Source organism: Eurosta solidaginis, chromosome 3 (assembly GCF_040869045.1).
Source record: "Eurosta solidaginis isolate ZX-2024a chromosome 3, ASM4086904v1, whole genome shotgun sequence".
Classification (NCBI taxonomy): Eukaryota; Metazoa; Arthropoda; class Insecta; order Diptera; family Tephritidae; genus Eurosta; species Eurosta solidaginis.
This window is the reverse complement of record NC_090321.1, coordinates 152,473,003-152,496,559: the sequence shown is the minus strand read 5'-3', so window position 1 is coordinate 152,496,559 and position 23,557 is coordinate 152,473,003.

Here is a 23,557-nt window from a genome sequence, read left to right as displayed (position 1 = left end):
AGCCCCTCTGCAGCAGTACAAGGCAATGGCGGCCTTCCTGGCCCGATCTTCCACATTGGGTCTCCAGGACAGTTTCTTGTCCAAAACAATCCCCAAATATTTAACCCTATCAGAAAGTACCAACGGTACCCCTCCAATCGAGGAAGTTCTGAAATCGGGCATCTTATATGTCCTTGTAAAAAGAACAAATTCCGTTTTCCCCGGGTTGATCGTCGACCAAGCCACAGTAACCATGTAGCCCTGCAGAACATCGCGCACGGTGCACAGAAATTTGCCTCTGACTAGGATAGCGAGGTCATCTGCATAGGCAACCACCCAACAACCATTGGCTTCCAGCTCCACAAGAAGCTCGTTGACTACCACAACCCAGAGGAGAGGAGATAGGACACCCCCTGTGGCGTACCCCTGCAAACCTTCCTCTTAATTATGGCCCCTCCGCACTCCGCTGCGACAATTCTGCCGCATAGAAATTTGCTAATAAATTCAACCAGAGCCACCTCGACTCCTAAACCCATCAGAGCTCTTTCGATTGCCCCCGGTAAGACATTGTTAAAAGCCCTCTCGATGTCTAGAAAGGCACCCAGATCATACTCTTTGTGTTCTAGGGACCCCTCTATTTGCTTTACAATCGAATGGAGAGCCGTTTCCGTCGATCTGCCCTTGCAGTACGCATGCTGTGACGTCGACAGTAACCCCCGAGGTATCCTTTCCCGTAGGTACAGGTCAATCAACCGCTCAAACGCGTTAAGAAGAAACGACGAGACTGATTGGCCTGAAATCCTTAGGTGATACATGAGAGCCTCTGCCGGCCTTCGGAATGAAAATAACCCTAACCGTGTGCCAAAACTTCGGGATATCCGGGATATTCGGGATAGCCGGAATCTAAGAGCGCTAGCACTTCTTTTCCACCGATCTCCGTTGTCTCCTGTTGTCTCCCTTAATCGTCACAATAGTTGCAACAATTTTCTGCCGTATACGTTGAAACCTTTTATGTTTTTCCCTCATTTTCTGTATTTTTTTGAAATTCTTTCCATTACTCTTCCTAGCCTTAATCCCTTCGCAAAATATTCGTCTACGTGCCTCATCATATTTCATTTTTCGCACATGCAGACTTTCACCTACAGGCTCTCGTTGCTTTACAATTGTATCACTCAAATTCATCTCTCCATCTATCTTTAAAATTGTCAACTTCTTATCTCCATCTAAACACTCCCCGGGTGATTTGGAGTCTGGACAGAGTGCCCGGTTTCCCGCTTCAGGCTTAAAGATACAAAACGACGAGTCTACGCCGCTTCTGCCGGGTTCTTTATGTAAAAGTCCACCGGCATTCCACAGGAAAAACACAACATTAGGTGAATTGGGGAAGGACAAAACATCTGGTTTTGGATGGGGTTAACACTTTTAGGGACATTAGACGAAACACCTACACTAGGACGATTGGGAGGGGTTGGCATAGTGGGCTTTGGTGGGTCTCGTGTGCCTGACGCACCTGGTCGGTTCTTATCCTTGCTGAATGCTTCCAGAACTACCTCCTTCTGGTACTCTGCCCATGGCTCCCCATTGACCCCTACCTCGCTCACTGGTTTTGCCCTCGATCTATTATCTTTCATTAACTATTCAGCCCTCTTACTTTCTAGCTTCAAATCGGCTAATGTGTCGGTCTTTGTGGCAAAAGTAAGGTTTACTAAATATGGTTTAAGATTACCCATAATTATTTTCACCAACTCCTTCTCAGCTATCTTATTCCTAAGGCGAAACGTGAGATCATGGACGTCAGCGTAGAGCTCCTCGAAACTTTCCTGAGGCAGCTGCTTCCTTTCCATAATCTCCCGGATTACCTCGTAATCTGATTCTGCCGATTTTAATTGGGCCAACATCTCCCTTTTCAACCCAAAATAGTCGAATCCCTCATCGGCGGCATGGTCCTCCAGTATTTGCCAATACCACTTAAGAGCTGGACCTGTCACTAGAAAATGAAAATCTGAAAAAATTTGTTCGAACGAAAGTTGATGTTGGACTCGCGTGCGCTCTAAGCGGAAGACAAAGCTCTCCACCGTCATACCCTTCGCCGATCCATCAAATTTGAGATGCCATTTGTCCTGGTCAACTTTCTTCCTTGGAGCTTAGTTGTATGATCCTCCTTCTCTTTGGGAATGACTGTTGTTGGTATTACGATGGCTTGTCGTAACTTCCCTTGTCTGCCCTGGTGTCGACGTCGCGGCTTGAGAGGGTGGTGCAGCTTGATTATGCATCGAATTGTCCACGCCAGCAACGCGATCGCTAAGTTTGGGGACATCAGCTCGCATCTTACGCACCTCATTCATATGCGCTGTCATCTCTGCATTCTGTTGCATCATCATCTCCATCATCAGGCCCAGGTGCTCAATCCTATCCGCTAGCGGTGCTGCACTGCTCCTAGTCCCTGCCGCAGTAGCCCCTGATGGTGGTGGTGGTGGTTGTGGTTCTCCTTCAACTGCCCCTCTTCCGACTTAGGCATCCCTAAAATCCGCTCTAACTTGCGCGAGAAATTTAAAGAGGTATCGGAAGTATTTATCGTGATCCTATCCTTAATATTAAACTCCTGTCTTTGGCTAAAAACCCTAACTGTGCACTGGTTCAGGAGGTCTATAGGGATGAAATCAACTGGATGTTCAATGCCGGTATCTATTTTGGTGAACAAGGATCCTGCCACCTGGTTTTCTAATTGCCTAGCGTAATTACGGGTAGCTCGTCTATTATTATTTAAAATTCCCAGACCTGGTTTTGGAATCGCTCCCTGATTCCTGAAATTCTCCATAAAATAAACGGCCAATTACAAAAGGGAATCCGCGACGTAGAAAACCGAAAAGTCGTCGGCAACCAAAAAAGTGATACCAAAAGAAGTACGAACCTATGGCCCGAAATGTCAACAAAATTCTGAGTTGGGGATATGCAAAAACTATATTTCCAAAGCTTTCAATGAGAACTTGCAGCAAAATTAAAATTCACAACAAAATGCGCAAACGATACAAATCCAAAAGGCAAATAGAATTCAGCAAAAATAAATAAAAACAAGTAAGGAAGGTTAAGTTCGGGTGTAACCGAACATTACATACTCAGTTGAAGCTATGGTGACAACATAAGGGAAAATAACCATATAGGAAAATGAACCGAGGGTAATCCTGGAATGTGTTTGTATGACATGTGTATCAAATGAAAGGTATTAAAGAGTATTTTATGAGGGAGTGGGAAATAATTCTATAGGTGGTGGCCATTTAGGGATATCGACATAAAGGTGGATCAGGGTTGATTCTAGAATTTGTTTGTACGCAATATGAGTATCAAACGAAAGGTGTTAATAAGTATTTCAAAAGGGCGTGGGCGTAGGTGGACGCCTTTCCGAGATATCGCCATAAAGGTGGACCAGGGGTGACTCTAGAATGTGTTTGTACGATATCGGTATCAAATTAAAGTTATTAATGAGGGTTTTAAAAGGGAGTGGTGGTAGTTGTATAGGTGGTCGCCTTTTCGAGATATCGCCATAAAGGTGGACCAGGGGTGACTTTAGACTTTGTTTGTACGATATGGGTATCAAATGAAAGGTGTTAATGAGTCTTTTTAAAAGGGAGTGGGCCTTAGTTCTATAGGTGGTCGCCTTTTCGAGATATCGCCATAAAGGTGGACCAGGGGTGACACTAGACTTTGTTTGTGCGATATTGGTATCAAATTAAAGGTGTTAATGAGTCTTTTTAAAAGGGAGTGGGCCTTAGTTCTATAGGTGGTCGCCTTTTCGAGATATCGCCGTAAAGGTGGACCAGGGGTCACTCTAGAATGTGTTTGTACGATATGGGTATCAAATTAAAGGTATTAATGAGGCTTTGAAAAGGGAATGGCCCTTAGTTGTATATGTGAAGGCGTTTTCGAGATATCGACCAAAATGTGGGCTAGGGTGACCCAGAACATCATCTGTTGGATACCGCTAATTTATTTATATATATAATACCACGACCAGTATTCCTGCCAAGATTTCAAGGGTTTTTTGTTTCGCCCTGCTAAACTTTTTCATTTCATTCTACTTAATATGGTAGGTGTCACACCCATTTTACAAAGTGTTTTCTAAAGTTATATTTTGCGTCAATAAACCAATCCAAATACCATGTTTCATCCGTTTTTCGTATTTGGTATAGAATTATGGCATTTTTTTCGTTTTTGGTAATTTTCGATATCGAAAAAGTGGGCGTGGTCATAGTCGGATTTCGGCCATTTTTTATACCAATACAAAGTGAGTTCAGATAAGTACGTGAACTGAGTTTAGTAAAGATATATCGATTTTTGCTCAAGTTATCGTGTTAACGGCCGAGCGGAAGAACAGACGGTCTACTGTGTATAAAAACTGGGCGTGGCTTCAACCGATTTCGCCCATTTTCACAGAAAACAGTTAACGTCATAAAATCTATGCCCCTACGAAATTTTAAAAGGATTGGTAAATTTTTGTTCGACTTATGGCATTAAAAGTATCCTAGACAAATTAAATGAAAAAGGGCGGAGCCACGCACATTTTGAAATTTTCTTTTATTTTTGCATTTTATTGCACGATATCATTACTGGAGTTGAATGCTGACATAATTTACTTATATAGTGTAAAGATATTAAAATTTTTGTTAAAATTTGACTTTAAAAAAAGTTTTTTTTAAAAGTGGGGGTGATTGTTCTCCGATTTTGCTAATTTTTATTAAGCATACATATAGTAATAGGAGTAACGCTCCTTCCAAATTTCATCATGATATCTTCAATGACTGCCAAATTACAGCTTGCAAAACTTTTAAATTACCTTCTTTTAAAAGTGAGCGGTGCCACGCCCATTGTCCAAAATTTTACTAGTTTCTATTCTGCGTCATAAATTCAACTCACCTACCAAGTTTCACCGCTTTATCCGTATTTGGCAATGAATTATCGCACTTTTTCGATTTTTCGAAATTTTCGATATCGAAAAAGTGGGCGTGGTTATAGTCCGATATCGTTCATTTTAAATAGCGATCTGAGATGAGTGCCCAGGAACCTACATACCAAATTTCATCAAGATACGTCAAAATTTACTCAAGTTATCGTGTTAACGGACGGACGGACGGACATGGCTCAATCGAATTTTTTTTCGATACTGATGATTTTGATATATGGAAGTCTATATCTATCTCGATTCCTTTATACCTGTACAACCAACCGTTATCCAATCAAAGTTAATATACTATGTGAGCTCTTAAAAGTTTAAAAATTCACAACTAAATTAATAATTCTAAATAATATGTGCATATGTAATGTATGTATGTATGTATGTAAATTAAAAGTATAGAGGAATCGAAAAATTCACAACAAAAAATTTAAATAATGATAAAAATGTGCGTATGGATAAACGAAGCTAATGATAAAAAAATTTAAATCGGAAATAAAATATCTTGTTCAGTTACCGAAACAATGTTTGATCAAATTTCAAAAAATTAACAAAGTTTAAAAATTTCCCACTAAAATATACTAACATTAACTAAATGCGCTTATGTATAAATATGAATGCATGCAAATAATATAAAAAAAATTATTAAATTGTTGAAAAAAAAAATCCACAACAAAAATCCGCAAATATTAGAAATCCAAGGGCAAATAAACTCAACAAAAAAAAAAAAAAAATAAAAACTATAATACAACAAGTAAGGAAGGTTAAGTTCGGGTGTAACCGAACATTACATACTCAGTTGAGAGCTATGGTGACAACATAAGGGAAAATAACCATGTAGGAAAATGAACCGAGGGAAACCCTGGAATGTGTTTGTATGACACGCGTATCAAATGAAAGGCATTAAAGAGTATTTTATGAGGGAGTGGGCCATAGTTCTATAGGTGGACGCCATTTAGGGATATAGCCATAAAGGTGGATCAGGGTTGACTCTAGAATGTGTTTGGACGATATGGGTATCAAATGAAAGGAGTTAATGAGTATTTTAAAAGGCAGTAATCCTTAGTTCCATAGGTGGACGCCGTTTCGAGATATCGCCATAAAGGTGGACCAGAGGTGACCCTAGAATTTGTTTGTACAATATGGTTATCAAAAGAAAGGTGTTAATGAGTATTTTAAAAGGGAGTAATCCTTAGTTCCATAGGTGGACGCCGTTTCGAGATATCGCCATAAAGGTGGACCAGGGGTGTCCCTAGAATTTGTTTGTACAATATGGGCATCAAACGAATGGTGTTAATGAGTATTTTAAAAGGGAGTGGGCCTTAGTTCTATAGGTGGACGCCGTTTCGAAATATCGCCACAAAGGTGGACCAGGGGTGACTCTAGAATGTGTTTGTACGATATGGGTATCAAATTAAAGGCATTAATGAGGGTTTTAAAAGGGAGTGGTGGTTGTTGTATAGGTGGTCGCCTTTTCGAGATATCGCCATAAAGGTGGACCAGGGGTGACTCTAGAATGCGTTTGTACGATATGGGTATCAAATGAAAGGTGTTAATGAGTATTTTAAAAGGGAGTAATCCTTAGTTCCATAGGTGGACGCCGTTTCGAGATATCGCCATAAAGGTGGACCAGGGGTGACCCTAGAATTTGTTTGTACAATATGGGTATCAAAAGAAAGGTGTTAATGAGTATTTTAAAAGGGAGTAATCCTTAGTTCCATAGGTGGACGCCGTTTCGAGATATCGCCATAAAGGTGGACCAGGGGTGACTCTAGAATTTGTTTGTACGATATGGGCATCAAACGAAAGGTGTTAATGAGTATTTTAAAAGGGAGTGGGCTTTAGTTCTATAGGTGGACGCCGTTTCGAAATATCGCCACAAAAGTGGACCAGGGGTGACTCTAGAATGTGTTTGTACGATATGGGTATCAAATTAAAGGTATTAATGAGGGTTTTAAATGGGAGTGGTGGTTGTTGTATAGGTGGTCGCATTTTCGAGATATCGCCATAAAGGTGGACCAGGGGTGACCCTAGAATTTGTTTGTACAATATGGGTATCAAAAGAAAGGTGTTAATGAGTATTTTCAAAGGGAGTAATCCTTAGTTCCATAGGTGGACGCCGTTTCGAGATATCGCCATAAAGGTGGACCAGGGGTGACCCTAGAATTTGTTTGTACAATATGGGTATCAAAAGAAAGGTGTTAATGAGTATTTTAAAAGGGAGTAATCCTTAGTTCCATAGGTGGACACCGTTTCGAGATATCGCCATAAAGGCGGAGCAGGGGTGACCCTAGAATTTGTTTGTACAATATGGGTATCAAAAGAAAGGTGTTAATGAGTATTTTAAAAGGGAGTAATCCTTAGTTCCATAGGTGGACACCGTTTCGAGATATCGCCATAAAGGCGGAGCAGGGGTGACCCTAGAATTTGTTTGTACGATATGGGTATCAAATTAAAGGTACTAATGAGAGTTTTAAAAGGGAGCGGTGGTAGTTGTATATGTGAAGGCGTTTTCCAGATATCGACCAAAATGTGGACCAGGGTGACCCAGAACATTATCTGTTGGATACCGCTAATTTATTTATATATGTAATACCTGCCAAGATTTTAAGGGTTTTTTTATTTCTCCCTGCAGAACTTTTTCATTTTCTTCTACTTAATATGGTAGGTGTCACAACCATTTTATAAAGTTTTTTCTAAAGTTATATTTCGCGTCAATAAAACAATCCAATTACCTTACCATGTTTCATTCCTTTTTTCGTATTTGGTATAGAATTATGGTATATTTTTCATTTTTCGTAATTTTCGATATCGAAAAAGTGGGCGTGGTCATAGTCGGATTTCGTTCATTTTTTATACCAAGATAAAGTGAGTTCAAGTAAGCACGTGAACTAAGTTCATTAAAGATATGTCGATGTTTGCTCAAGTTAACGTGTTAACGGCCATGCGGAAGGACAGACGGACGACTGTGTATAAAAACTGGGCGTGGCATCAACCGATTCCGCCCATTTTCACCGAAAACAGTTTGCGTCGTAAAATCTATGCCCCTACCAAATTTCAAAAGGATTGGTTAATTTTTGTTCGACTTATGGCGTTAAAAGTATCCTAGACAAATTAAATGAAAAAGGGCGGAGCCACGCCCATTTTGAAATTTTCTTTTATTTTTGTATTTTGTTGCACCACATCATTACTGGAGTTGAATGTTGACATAATTTACTTATATACTGTAAAGATATTAAATTTTTTGTTAAAATTTTACTTTAAAAAAATTTTTTTTTAAAAGTGGGCGTGGTCCTTCTCCGATTTTGCTAATTTTTATTAAGCGTACATATAGTAATAGGAGTAATGCTCCTGCCAAATTTCATCATTATATCTTCAACGACTGCCAAATTACAGCTTGCAAAAGTTTTAAATTATCTTCTTTTAAAAGTGGGCGGTGCCACGCCCATTGTCCAAAATTTTACTAATTTTCTATTCTGTGTCATAAATTCAACTCATCTACCAAGTTTCGTCGCTTTATCTGTCTTTTGTAATGCATTATCGCACTTTTTCGGTTTTTCGAAATTTTCGATATCGAAAAAGTGGGCGTGGTTATAGTCCGATATCGTTCATTTTAAATAGCGATCTGAGATGAGTGCTCAGGAACTTACATACCAAATTTCATCAAGATACCTCAAAATTTACTCAAGTTATCGTGTTAACGGACGGACGGACGGACGGACGGACATGGCTCAATCAAATTTTTTTTCGATCCTGATTATTTTGATATATGGAAGTCTATATCTATCTCGATTCCTTTATATATGTACAACCAACCGTTATCCAATCAAACTTAATATACTCTTTGAGCTCTGCTCAACTGAGTATAAAAATATAAATATGAATATATGTATGTAAATTAAAAATTATCAAAGAATTGTAAAATTCGTAACAACAAAATAATAATGATAACTAAACGTGTGTATGTATAAATATGTATGTATATGAATAAAAAAAAAAAAATAATTATATAACTGAAAGGTTTAAAAATTCACCAAAAAACTATAATAAACGCATATGCATACACGTATTTTATGTTCCAACCAAAATGCATAACCTTTGAAACTTTACGAGTTTGATTTTAAGTGCGACAAAAAATATATCTTTTTAATCAAATGTGTTTAAAAGTTGGTGCCTGCTAGGTGTTGTCCTCGCCTGAATGCCTCAGTGAGCTGAGTGTTGTTGGAGTGTTTTCTGTCCGAAGTCCAAGTCAACTAATCCCCTCTTTTAAGAGTTGTGGCACTACAGCATCTTAAGTGCTGGCTGAGGAAGTGGTTGCCACAAATCTCCCTTACCCAAAAAAAAATCCAAAAAAAAAAAACAAAAGCCTCATATGTGTACCGTGCTGGAACATACGCATAGTAGCTTATGTGGTATCAACAAAACAAAAAAAAAACAAACAAAATACATTATTCAAAGTGCTGGCAAAGATCTCGGATACCACTTTCACAAACGTTGGAGTTCTTGAAAGGAACCCCGAAATCGTAGCCAGTACTCCTCCCAAGTTTTGCCACTCAAGCACATATCGCTCAATGCTGAAACTAAGCGATGTTGCCTTCATGACCCTAAATCTGTCCGAAAGGATGGAAATGAAAAAAAGAAAGATTAATGATAGTGAGAAAATAAGTAAGATAGGTTGATAGGAAAGTCAGCTAAAAAGTTATGGGAAATGAAGTAAAAAAATCTAGTGGAATATACGTTGGAAATTTAAAGACATCGGGCTATTGCGTTTAATCTCTGTTTAATCTTCTCGAGCGTCTTCGTGATTCCAAGATTTCCTCCGCTTTATGCAGCTCGTTGAGCACGTCAGGAATCCTCTTTCTGGGAACAACTATCAGTTTCTTCTTGCATTGACTGTCCTCACTCTCCCATACTCGATGCAAGTAAGCGGTTATCAGTTCTAAACTGCTCCACTGTGCCCAATATGACTTCGCAATGGGACTCTCTGCTGACATCTCCTCTCTGTTTGGTCTTGGGTTTCGTACGAGCCCTTGCATAACATGTGACAGATCTGTATCTTCTAGCTGACACGTTATAGTCATTAGCCTGACATGTCTTCTTTAGCCTCGGCCTTTGAACAGTGCTTGCATTCCAAACTGTATGGTCTTCGCGACATTGCATCAGCATTTCCATGACTACCTTTTCTATGCTCAATGGAATAGTCATAGCTTTGTACTCTCTCGATTCACCGTGCCAATTGTCTTTCTGGATTACGGAACTGCAAGAGCCATGTCAACGCTGCGTGATCTGTCCTGATGCGGAATCGCTGGCCGTAGAGGTATTTGTGAAAATATTTAACCCACTCTACCAATGCCAACAGCTCTCTCCGTGTAACGCAGTAGTTCCTCTCTGGTTTTCCAATTAAACGGCTGTAATATGCAACTACCATCTCGTGTCCATCAACCAGTAGTGACAAAACACCTCCTATAGCATATCCGCTCGCATATGTATCTAGAATAAACGTTGCTCCTGGAATCGGATATGCCAACATTGAGGCAGTGCACAAACGCTCTTTCAATGTTTGGAAAGTCACTTCTTGCTCCTTCTTCCATTCAAAAGCTTTATTTTCCTTGTAAGCTCATGGAGGCTATGGGATACGCTGGCAAAATTTGGTACAAATCGGCGGTAATATGTGCATAGCCCAACGAAATTTCTCAATTCATTTAGGTTCTGTGATCTTGGCCAATCCTTTACAGCCTCTATCTCTTCATTCGCAGTGCAGATGCCCTCTGTCGTTACCTTGTGACCCAAATAATTTACTTCTTTTTTAAACAGCGCACCCTTTTTGGGACTTAGTTTCAGACCAGCGCCAGCTATTCTCTGGAAAACTTCCTCCAAGTTTCTAAGATGTTCATCAAAGTTCTCGCCCAATACGATAATGTCTTCCAGATAACTCAAGCATGTTTTCCAATGTAGTCATTTCAATACCTGATCCATGAGGCTCTCGAAAGTAGCTGGTGCATTACATAGTCCAAAGGGCATTACTGTAAATTGCCAAAGATCATAACCGACACTGAAGGCTGTTTTCTCTTTGTCTTCCCCCCTCACCCCCACCTGCCAGTAGCCGCTTTTCAAGTCCAGTGTGGAAAACCTTTTCGTACCAGATAGCGAGTCCACACTGTCATCATTTCTTGGCAATGAGTAGTTATCCTTTTTCGTAACGTCATTCAACTTACGGTAGTCCACGCAAAACCTCATTGTTCCATCCTTCTTCTTTACCAGTACTACCGGTGAGCTCCATGGACTAGCTGATGTTTCGATGACGCCGCTGTCGCTTATTTCTTCTATGATTTGACTCACAGCTTCCGTTTCGCCAGTGGAACACTACGTGGAGCTTGACTGATCGGCCTCGCATCTCCAGTGTCAATTTGATGTTTCACAACGTTGGTGCGGCCTGGATTGGAGACACCTTGGTCAAATATGTTCGCGTACTTTAGAAGCAGTTGTTTTGCCTTACTCTGGCAGTCTTCCTCTAACCCCTCCGTCCGTCCTGTGATGTCAGTTGAAAGATCAGTGTTGCTGGTTGCACCGTGTTCCTGGAGCTGTCCACAGTTAATAACTACATCAAGCCCTTTGGGAATCTTCCCAATATAGGTCCTTTGGTCAGTTTGATTGGTACTGGAATACGTCCATCTTGTTTTGTCATAGCCGGGGTTTTTCGTACAAGTACATTCGGTGTTGATTTGTTTGCTGTTTCGACAACCCACAATTTGTTTATCCCACAGTCTCCATCAACCTGTGCCCAGATGACTGCTTCTGATGTTGGTGGTATTTGCTGACTCTCTTCCACCACCACTCGTTTAATGCTGTAGTCTCTCTCGTAGTCAAAATTAAGTGGCACATCCATGTTCTTATATCGCATCGTCTTGCTTTGCATGTCGACCTTGATGCCTTTGTCGATTAAGAAGTCCACTCCAATTATGATTTCATCAACAATCTCTGCCACTATAAAATTGGGTAATACCGTGACGTTCCCAATTGCGACTTCACATGCTCCTTCTTCTAGAACCGTGGTGTCTTCTCCAGTGGCTGTACGCAATCGTGCTCTATGTAATGGTCTTATCTTCTTGTTGACTAAATCCGCTCGAATGATGGAATGAGATGCACCCGAATCTACAGTAAGTAAACGTTCCTTTCCATCCACATGTCCTCCAACAGTAAGATTGCTCGACCTTCTCCCAATCTGCGAGATAGAGATTATGGCGCATTCAATTGCAGGAGCCAGCTGTCGCCCCTTGCGGCTGACTCGCTTTAGTTTAACGATTGAGTGGTCTTGGAGATTTGCTCATATCCTTGTGCTCTGCGTTTACGACCACCTACATTACTGGAACTCTTAGGATTGGTACTGCAATAACGTGCAATGTGCCCTGGCTTTCCGCATTTAAAGCATTTGACGACACCATTGTTTTTCTGCTGCGTTCCTTTTAATGCCTCCAAAATTGTGTCTTCCCAGTCTGGCCTTTCCACTTCCACGCGATGAGCTTTGTATACGGGCTTACTCAAAAGTGACGCTATTTCCTGAGTCAGTGCATGGGATAACGTTTCTGCGAATGTGGGCTTTGGGCTTGCATATGTCGCTCGCTTCGTTTCTACGTCCCGTATGCCATTTATAAAACTCTGTATTTTTACCTTCTCGGCGTACTCCACGGGTGCGTCCGCATTTGCCAAATGAGCCAATCTTTCAACATCCGACGCTAACTCTTGCAAAGTCTCATTAACTTTTTGGTAACTGTTTTGCAATTCTATTTGATATATCTGTTTCATTTGCTCGCTTCAGTAACGTCTCTCGACAGCGGTCATCAATGTTTCGTAACTGTTCCGTTCGTACTCTGGAATAGTATGTAGTATTTCCGCTGCAGGCCCTTTCAATGCCACGAACAGTGCAGCAACTTTATCTTCCGCATTCCACTTGTTCACTGCAGATGTCTTCTCAAATTGCAGCTTAAATACCTGGAAAGGAAAAGAGCCGTCAAAAGATGGAGTTTTTACCTTCGGATTGCTTGCTGAAGCAGCCGTGCGATTAAGTTGAAATCCTGTATATGATCTCTCAAGGCATCCACCTCTGCCTCGAATTTTTCTTCAAACTGCATTATTTTTGTATCTTGTGCCTCCAGCTTCGATGATACCCCTATCTCCTGCGCCTCCAGCTGCGAGTATATGCGAGCCTCTTTTGCTTTCAACTGTTCAGCCAACTGAGATGTCATATATGCCTTCTGTTCTTCCAGTTGAGTTTCCATCTTTGATGTTATGCGTGTCTCCTGCGATTCCAGTTGCGATGTTATATTTGCGTTTTGTACTTCGAGCTGTGCTGACATATTTGTGGATATTTGTGATTACATATCTGACGTTTGTGCCGATATTGCAGCCAATAACATGTTCAGGTCTGTGTTCGCCATTGTCTGCGGTGTGTCATTTTTCTCCTCCAATTTTGTTGTCTCATCGCCATCAAGATGAAAGACATACTCTTCCACGTTAATTCCTTCTAATTCCATTGACTCTCGCAGTCGTGCCTGAAGTTCGAGTTTGTTGCCGGTTGTATTCAATCCACGGCTCTCCAACTCCTTTTTCAGTTGCTGTATCTTCAATTCACTCCACTATGCCATGTCCTTGTTGTACTTAAAATCTTCCGGAATTTATTCAACAATTCCTCTTCTGACACCAATTGTAACGAATTTAGTGCAATTCCGCTTATTTGCAACCTGCTACTAACGTTCGAATTACTAAACTGGTGAATAAATAACTCCACTATCCAATAATGCAAAATGGCCTTTATTAGACTACTTGAAAATAGCACTTATACTTCGCAACTGATAAATAAAATAAAAATAAATGTAAGGCGCGATAACCTCCGAAGAGATCTAAGGCCGAGCTTCTCTTCCAATTTGCGTCGTGCTCCTCATGATTTTTCCCTACAAATTGGCCGGACGGGACCTACATGTTTTATGCCGACTCCGAACGGCATCTGCAAGGCAGATGAGTTTTCACTGAGAGCTTTTCATGGCAGAAATACAATCGGAGCGCTTGCCAGACACTGCCGAGGGGCGACCCCGCTTAGAAAAATTGTCTTCTAATTGAAAAATCTTATTTCTAAAATTTTGATGTTGCTTTGCCCGGGAGTTGAACCCAGGGCATACGGTGTGATAGGCGGAGCACGCTACCATCACACCACGGTGGTCGCAACTGATGGCTTGCTAAAATCAAACTGATTGGTCGTGCCTCAACTCTTGCTACTTTTATACTGTTTGGTTTCGTCGTTGGCATATTTCTAAGCTTTTCTATTTCTAGAATTCACTAGTTAGTTACCAGCTATAACTACGTTTGCGCGTGTATGTGTGAGTGATACTTGCACAAATTATTGCCTACTTTTGGGAGTATCCCAGATATATACATGTGTTTGTGCGTTGCTCTCCGCTGCTTTTATGGACATATGTATAGAAATAATGATTGATTTATTGATGTGCATACAAGTCACTGCTAAGTATTGGCTTAGAGATGATAGTATCCCTTAGTATTGCTAATATTCATCACAGTATTATCCCTGCGGCTGATGTTAGGTTGAAATATACTATATTGCACGGTGAAAGGGGTGATAAAGGCAAGGGCACCACCATTACCCCTTGTGCTATCTTGCATATGAATGTTGTAGCCATCACAATTTCGGAGATCCGATCTGGCAGTTATCTTTTTTTTTGTTTTGAAATGCGGCTATACGGATATTATTTTTATTCATATAGTCAACTATCTCTGCTATCTTTCCGGTTAACCCGTTACAATTAAGTTGCAACAGCCACAGTGGGTGAGCAACAGCGGACAGTTGATGTGGCCTGCTGGGCAGCGTCGCTTCTAGAAGGTTGCGGAGGTACGCTTGATAGTGGACGTCCTTGGACGAAAACAGCTAGGAGCCGCAAAGGTTATATAGAAATTTCGGGGCGACGAACGTTGGGTTATAACCCAAAACAGCCCGAACGTTGCAACCATCTTTTACACTTGACACACTTGCAAAAGTATGACCATCTGAGATAAATCCTTTTCCGACGTATGCAGCAGAACCACAGCCTGGGACCTGGGTTAACTTCGATACATTCCCGGAGCAGGAGGGTATGGAGCAGTCCAGCTGCAAGGAGCTACTCCGAGGATGACAATTTGTGGGAGGAACGCAACAAATTAAATGGAGTTACCCTGAAATAACAGCCCTTGGTGGAAAAAAAATCCCGAGTCGCTCCGGTACATAGAACCGGCTGCCGTAGGAAGCGAATGTTATCGTTATTATTATCGATAGCTTACAAATAAAATTATAGCCTAACGGATGCATCTATAGCGACTTGGTCGGAATATAAATTAAATAATAAATTTGGACCTATTTACTTATATGAACACGTTTTGAGATTGCTAATTATAACGTTGTCGGGTTTCAGAAAGCCTGCAATCGTTTAGGATGTGCTCGGCATTGATTGGTGTGGTACAGTTGCGGTAAGAGTATGTTTGGGATAAGTTGTTCTCGAATCTGTGCTGGTGTATATATATATTTTTGTACCAGGTTGTTGTGGTGTGTATGTGTGACCTGTGAATTTTTATGAAGTGCATTTTTGTGAAATTCTTAATGGCGCTGTGATTGTAATTTGCGATGACTCTTAAAGGTGATGATGTAGCTCCGTTCGCGGTTTGGTCGGCAAATACGTTTCCAGAATTTTCGACGTTTCCCAGTATCCAAATAAGGATCAGTCTTATTTAAGAGTTTATGAGAGTATTTATGATTGTAAAAGCGTAGTAATTCGTCATGTAGGGTAATTACTTTGTGTGTGTTTAATATTGTTTCAATTTTGTCTGGTTGAAATAGTACTTAACTGGTTTACGCTCCAAGCCGACGATATGATAATCGAATTCTTTGAGTGCACACTTTCTTTTGAAAAACTTCCCATATTAGCAAAATACAGCGAATACACGTGGTGCAGATTCCATACCAAACTCCACACATCTTTATTCAATTTAGCCAATTTTGGTTAAAACTTTGACATTATCAATATTTACAGCTATGGCAAGCTCCAGGAACACGATCGGTACAAGAGATATGCCGTATGGAAATCAAAATTGTATGGGAGGTGCCACAATCCCTTTTCCAATTTAATTTTTCATTTATTGCTATATATGTATATAAAGCACGGTTGCCACAGCCTGTTTTCATTCGTCTTCAATTCGTCGAAAAAAGGACCAAATTTCAAAAAAAGGGACCAAAATTTGTTTTCATTTATTGGTATACAAACAATGTAAAAACTTAAACTGAAACTAAAGCTTAAAAAGTACAAAACAACACGACGTTACAAACAATTAAAAAGTGCTTCAATTTAAATTGATGATATATATTGATGATGATAATTACATACATTTTATATCATACGGGCATATTTTTCAGTCGTATACGCATATCGCTGTATGTGTTTATATTTAAAAACTTAAAGCATATATGTTTATAATATATTCTGGGCTACATCGGAAAAAAGTATAATAAAACCAGTTTTATATCGTTCATTGTATAACTTTTCTCGGACCAGCCTACGTCTTTCACTGACCAAACGTAATGAGAGCCAGGGTTTTGCGTACAAAGTTTTTTGGCTAACATTATGTGGTTGATTGAAATTAACTCCAATTTATTGCGTAATTTGGTTTTAATAAGACAATTCAAATATCTGAGGCCGCCGAACTATACAATTTCTATAAAAGCTTACTTTTCCCAAAATAGCGTCTATATCAGGCTTAAAGTCACAATTTAACAGTCTTAAAAGCTTCCATTCTGTAACAATGGTATCTTAATCGCACTTTATCAAGTACGAAAAGTTATTTGTTAACGGTAATATAGAAGTTTCGGTTTCTGCTAATACCTTGTCGGGAGTAATTCTACATAAAACTTGTATATCACATCTAGAAAAATCAAAGCGTTTTTGCATTTGCTTTAAGAGTTCAATATAAAAATCTAAAATACTTTTTTTTAACGCAAGTCGTTGTACATCTGTAAAGTTATCGCTTTCAAGAAATACTTCAGCTTTAGTTCCAACAAAACTTTTTTTTTAATTCAAGGTAGTATGTTTTATCACTTAAATTAAAATTTTTTAGCATACAATAGGGGAGTTCAGGATTTGTGCAATTGGTCTAACATCATTGTATTTGCAAACTGGTGTAGTAGTTTTACACAAAACGCCAAAAAATTATACTGCTATGCATTTGCTACGTCATGGACAATACGCAACATAAAAACCCGTAGTTTATTTTTTCAATTTAGAATAGCAAATTAGCAACTGTCAAAACAAAACAAAATATGCAAACAAAATTTAAAACGAAAAAAAGTTGTTCAGGATCCGTAGCTTTCATTTGTTGCAGCAACGTTTCCAACACCAAATACACAAAATTCTGAACTCCCTCAATGAGTGTTCAAACAAGCAAATTTGTTATCAGTGTTGCGTATTGTTATGAAAGTAAAAAATTCAAAAATTCAAATCAAGGTATCAAAATCGTGACAGCTCGCCCAAAAAGGACCAAAATTGAAAAAAAGGACCAGCGGACCAAACGGGGTTGGAGCGGACCAAATTTGGTCCAATTGGACCCAAAGTGGCAACCGTGATATCAAGTGCCACGCCCATAGATACCAAATTTACCCCCTTTTTACTGAAGAACTCTATTTCCTGCAAACTGATGCATATTTAATCCAAATCGACCAAAGAGTGCTTCAAAAAAATGAGTTGAAAAATTTATACGGAAATTGAGTTTCTTTGGCTTTATGATGCATATTTCATGTTGGAAGCTATGCCAAGTTTCAGTAATGTAATTAAAGCGAATCATGAGATATGTGATATGGAAAGAAAAATGATTGAAGGTTCGATTCGATCTCAAGGCCAGAACAATAATTTTTTTTCTAATGATAATTATTGTTATTTTTTAATTTTTCTAAATTTGAAAAATTGTATTTTGTTACTGGAATAGTAAGTAGAAAATTTTTCAGACAACCTGCCATAGCTGCGCAGATAGATCCATTTCGAAGGGTGCTAAGCCTTCATCATCACCTTTTCGACCCACAAATATTTGACATTATCTGGAAGGACGCCATAGTACGAGAATCGCATGCGGAAGACCAGTCGGTTCAAATCACTAAGTTGCTATGTATGGCATGTGATGCTGCCATGCCCAGAAGTCGCGGAAAAGCACAGCGCACTCCGGTATATTGGTGGAATGACGAAATTGCGGAAGAGCGTAGAAAATGCCACAAAGCACGAAGAATAGCGCAGAGGGCACGCTCATCACCACGATATGCAGAGCTACACAGCACCTATGTCGCACAAAGAAAGGCACTTAAAAATGCCATAAAAAAGAGCAAGAAGTTATGCTTTAGGGAACTGCTGGATAATGTCGACCTAGATCCTTGGGGATCAGCCTACAGAACTGTGATGGCCAAAGTTAAAGGACAGATATCACAGCAACCTACGTGCCCGATACTGATGAATATAATTGTTGAAACACTTTTCCCGGCGCAAGATCGCTGGACTTATCTAAGCGAGGATCTAGAAAGTACGGAAATTCCGCAAATTACAGAGCAAGAGGTGCTGGACGCTGCAAAAAGAGTTGCTGATAACAAATCCCCAGGGCCCGACGAAGTACCAAACATAGCCCTTAAAGCCGCGATTACAACTAGGGCTACATTATTTACTGATCTTTTTAATGCCTGTATGCAAGAAGGCGTGTTCCCTCGCCCGTGGAAACGACAAAGACTTGTCCTATTGCTGAAACGTGGTAAACAGCCGGACCAACCATCCTCATATAGGCCACTTTGTATGCTGGATTCCCTAGGGAGGATTTTCGAGCGTATAATTAGTGAGCGCCTACAGCTGACTCTAGAAAGACCAGGTGGCTTATCGAATAGTCAATATGGATTTCGCAAATCAAGATCCACCGTAGATGCAATACAAACAGTCGTCAATATAGCTAGAGAAGCTATCTCTGGAGGCCAAAATAAAAGGAAGTTCTGTGCACTGATTATGTTGGACATCAAGAATGCTTTTAACACTGCGAACTGGATGCAGATAATGGCAGCGCTGCAAAGCTTCGGCACTCCAGCTTACTTACGCAGAATTATAGGTAGCTATCTTAAAGACAGAGTACTTCTTTTTGACACGGATCAAGGAGCTAAAGAGTACAAAATCACAGGAGGCGTCCCACAGGGATCTGTTCTCGGTCCAACGCTTTGGAATGTAATGTATGACGGGGTGCTAAAGATTGATCTACCAGAAAACACGCAAATTGTGGGATATGCTGATGATATTGCAGTGGTAGTAGTGGCCAGGAAACTGGACCTGCTTCAAGCATTATGTAATGACGCCGTAGCAAGAATAAAGGAATGGCTGACCAATACAGGACTGGAGTTGGCTAGCCAAAAGACGGAAGTGGTATTAGTAAGCTCCAAACGGTCGGCGAACGAGTTAGTCTTAACTGTCGGGGATCATCAAATCACCTCAAAGGATTCCTTAAAATACTTAGGAGTGCACATTGACTCTAAGTTAACTTTCAAAGAGCACTTCAGAGCGGTGGGGGAGAAAATTACCAAAGTTAATGGATCACTTATGCGAATAATGCCTAACATTGGTGGTCCGAGCGAAGCTATACGTCAGCTATTGTCCACAGTAACCAGCTCAATAATACTATACGCAGCACCAGTGTGCTATGGATCTAAACAGACCCATCAAAAATATATATTAGCAGCGTACCGACTTGCTTCTTTAAGAATAGCAAGTGCTTATCGGACGGTGTCCGACGACGCGATCCTGGTTCTAACCCGGAAAATCCCAGTGGACTTACTGGCAAGCGAAATGGCCGATCTGTATAACACTAATATCGAGCGACCATCTGAAGAAGACAAGAAAAGAGCAAGGACACAAACAATAGCTAAGTGGCAAGAACGGTGGGAGGCCTCGAGTAAAGGGCGTTGGACTTTCACACTAGTTTGGAACGTAGCTCAATGGAATGAGCGGAAGCACGGCGAACTGAACTACCATCTCACGCAAATAATGAGTGGACATGGCGGTTTCAAAGAGTATTTATGGAAGCGTAGGATAGAGGAAGATCCTCATTGCCCAATGTGTACCACAGAGTTAGAAAACGCAGAACACGTCATGTTCTACTGCCCCCGTTTCCACGAAGAAAGACTCACCTTGCATGGAGTCTTTGGGGAGGAACCTACCACGAGAAATTTAGTTTCACATATGTGCAGCAGGAAAGAATGCTGGACTGCAGTGAGCAAAATGGCATTTATAGTAATGACACGCCTGATGGATGCTGAGAGGGAGCGCAGAGAAATGCGCATGCGAAGCAGTGGTGATTAAATGGACACTCAGAGCAAATAGCGGGAACCTGGACGCAGGGACAACAGTAGGCTCTTAAAAAATGAGAAATATGGAACGCCACCCTGAAGTAATGCGAAAGTGGTGCCGGGGTGGGCGACGGTTCCAGAACGGGGCTGTTTTTTAGTCTACGGACACACGGTTGCTGCGACGGCAGCAATTATGGTGCATTAGGCATTTTTCAGCCTCCCCGCAAAAAAAAAAAAAAAAAAAAAAAAAAAGCCTTCATCATCAGTACGCTTTAGGCATGCTCCGCTAACCATTTAGCTATACAGTTAGCGCAGCATGCCTAAAGCGTACTGATGATGAAGGCTTAGCACCCTTCGAAATGGATCTATCTGCGCAGCTATGGCAGGTTGTCTGAAAAAATGTCTACCTTCTATTCCAAAAACAAAATACAATTTTTTAAAATAGAAAAATTAAAAAATAACAATAATTATCATTAGAAAAAAAAATTATTGTTCTGGCCTTGAGATCGTATCGAACCTTGAATAATTTATCAATAGGCCGATAAAAACAAAAACTATTGGAAAGAAAAATTTGTATGGGAGGTATCACACCCCCTTTTTTAGTTCTTTCCACTTTTTCCATTGATATAATATCGATGTTCGTCATTTGCTTGTCAAGTACCATTGCACTGGTATTACTTACCAGTTCCAGTTAGCAATGTTTCTATGGTTGAATTTAAATTTCATTCCAGCGTCACGCTGGATTTCTGGTATTACTTACTACCCTGGTAGATATTTGAATTTTCATATGATGGTATATATATCAAATGCCACGACCCCTACATACCAAAATTACACCCTATACACTGAACAACTTTATTTCTTACAAATTGGCGTACATTTCATCGAAATCAGCCGTAAACAGGAGTTGAAAAATATGCGTGTGTCGTATTTATATGTATAAAGATATAAATATACATAGATATAGATATAGATAGATATAGATATAACTTTAGATATAGATATAGATATACATATAGATGTAGATATAGATATAGATAATGATATAGGTATAGATATAGATACAGGTATAGATATAGATATAGGTATAGGTATAGATTTAGATATAGATATAGATATAGATACAGATATAGATATAGATATAGATATAGATATAGATATAGATATAGATTTAGATATAGATATAGACATAGATATAGATTTAGATATAGATATAAATATAGATATAGATATAGATACAAATATAGATATAGATATAGATATATATAAACTTTTCTTCCTTTCGCCTCTATATGGTAGCCGCGCTTCGAGGAATTGTATTATTTCTTTTCTTGTATCTGTACATGTACAAATGTACATAACGTAATCTACAGGTGATTCTAAGAAAAGCTTAAGTCCGATTTCGAGTCCCCCACTTTAGCAAAATAGATATTGTGCCATATGAATGTAGGGTTTGGCCAAAATATCTTCGTAGCTTCTGATAGAATTATAGGAAAAATATCATACTGGGCTTACTTTAAAGGTATTTTACGTACATTTCAGAATCTGTATTAATTTTGAATTTTAGTAGAGATATCAGGCTTAAAGTATGAAAAATTAGCCTAAAATGAACTTTTAACTACTATATTATCATTTCTAACAAATTTCTTATGGAAATTTTTTTTTTCTTTACACCTTTTTATACTCAGTTGAGCAGAGCTCACAGAGTATATTAAGTTTGATTGGATAACGGTTGGTTGTACATATATAAAGGAATCGAGATAGATATAGACTTCCATATATCAAAATAATCAGGATCGAAAAAAAATTTGATTGAGCCATGTCCGTCCGTCCGTCCGTCCGTCCGTCCGTCCGTCCGTTAACACGATAACTTGAGTAAATTTTGAGGTATCTTGATGAAATTTGGTATGTAGGTTCCTGAGCACTCATCTCAGATCGCTATTTAAAATGAACGATATCGGACTATAACCACGCCCACTTTTTCGATATCGAAAATTTCGAAAAACCGAAAAAGTGCGATAACTCATTACAAAAGACAGATAAAGCGACGAAACTTGGTAGATGGGTTGAACTTATGACGCAGAATAGAAAATTAGTAAGATTTTGGACAATGGGCATGGCACCGCCCACTTTTACAAGAAGGTAATTTAAAAGTTTTGCAAGCTGTAATTTGGCAGTCGTTGAAGATATCATGATGAAATTTGGCAGGAACGTTACTACTATTACTCTATATGTGCTAAATAAAAATTAGCCAAATTGGATGAAGAACACGCCCACTTTTTAAAAAAAAATTTTTTTAAATTCAAATTTTAACAAAAAATTTTATATCTTTACTGTATATAAGTAAATTAAGTCAAAATTCAACTCCAGTAATGATATGATGCAACAAAATACAAAAATAAAAGAAAATTTCAAAATGGGCGTGGCTCCGCCCATTTTCATTTAGTTTGTCTAGAATACTTTTATTGCCATAAGTCGAACAAAAATTTACCAATCCTTCTCAAATTTGGTAGGAGCATAGATTCTATGACGGTAACAGTTCTCTGTGAAAATGGGCGAAATCGGTGGAAGCCACGCCCAGTTTTTATACACAGTCCATCGTCTGTCCTTCCGCTCGGCCATTAACACAATAACTTGAGCAAAATCCGATATATCTTTACTAAACTTATCCCACGTACTTACCTGAGCTCACTTTTTCTTGGTATAAAAAATGGGCGAAATCTGACCATAACCACGCCCACTTTATCGATATCGAAAATTACGAAAAATGAAAAAAATGCCATAATTCTATACCAAACACGAAAAAAGGGATGAAACATGGTAACTGGATTGGTTTATTGACGCAAAATATAACTTTGGAAAAACCTTTGTAAAATGGGTGTGACACCTACCATATTAAGTAGAAGAAAATGAAAAAGTTCTACAAGGCGAAATCAACAGCCCTTGGAATCTTGGCAGGAATACTGTTAGTGGTATTGCATATATAAATAAATTAGCAGTACCCGACAGATGATTTTCTGGATCACCTGGTCCACATTTTGGTCGATATCGCGAGAACGCCTTCACATATACATCTAAGGGCCACTCGCTTTTAAAACCCTCATTAATACCTTTAATTTGATATCCATATCGTACAAAAACATACCAGAGTCACCCCTGTCCCACCCTAATGGCGATATCTCGAAAAGGCGTCCACCTATAGACCTAACGCCCCCTCCCTCTTAAAATGCTCAGTAACACCT